The following is an 884-nucleotide window of genomic DNA, read 5'->3' as shown; positions in this document are numbered from 1 at the left end:
TTTGCCATCTCTGTATGCTTCATCTTGAAGTCTCCTGACCCCACTTCTTAGCCTTGCTGTACAACTCTGGGAAGACAAGGAAGGTGGGCTTTTTGTCTGGACTTGGTAGTGAGGGAACAGAGCACAGATCAGCCAATGGCCCAACTCAAAACAGTGCATCTTCGTCTAGGAGGTCTCCATGAAGGGCTGCGCCTTCTGAACCACACACAGGAGGAATTAAGGACCAACGTGTGTGTGTGTGTGTGTGTGTGTGTGTGTGTGTGTGTGTGTGTGTGTGTGTGTGTGTAGTGTGTGTGTGTGTGTGTGTGTGTGTGTGTGTGTGTGTGTGTGTGTGTGTGTGTGTGTGTGTAGTGTGTGTGTGTGTGTGTGTGTGTGTGTGTGTAGTGTGTGTGTGTGTGTGTGTGTGTGTGTGTGTGTGAGTGGTGTGTGTGAGTGTGTGAGTGTGTGTGTGTGTGTGTGTAGTGTGTGTGTGCAGAGTGGTGTGTGTGTGTGGGCACAGGAGAGATGGCTCAGAAATAAGGAACACTTGCTGCTCTTCCAGAGGACCTGGGTTCAGTTCCCAGCACCCACACAGCAGCTCACAACTGCCTCTAACTCCAATTCCAGGGGATCTGATGGCCTCTTCTGGCTGTTGCAGGCACCAGGTACACATGTACATAAACTTACATGCAAGCACCGCCCCCCCCCAATAAGAGAGGAAGTGAGGTTCTGGCAGTTCTCCAAATCCCAAATGACACCTTGAACACTGTGGGATGCTCATTTTAGAGAGAACGGAGCACACTGTGGTGTCTTAGGACTTTTCCAGGCTATGTGGGCTCTGCTCTAGATGGGGATCATGTACTCTGGACCGTTTTTTGTTGATGTTTGTTTGTTTTTCTGATACA

This window comes from Cricetulus griseus, chromosome 5 (genome assembly GCF_003668045.3).
Source record: "Cricetulus griseus strain 17A/GY chromosome 5, alternate assembly CriGri-PICRH-1.0, whole genome shotgun sequence".
NCBI classification, from domain to species: Eukaryota; Metazoa; Chordata; class Mammalia; order Rodentia; family Cricetidae; genus Cricetulus; species Cricetulus griseus.
This window is presented reverse-complemented; position numbering follows the sequence as displayed.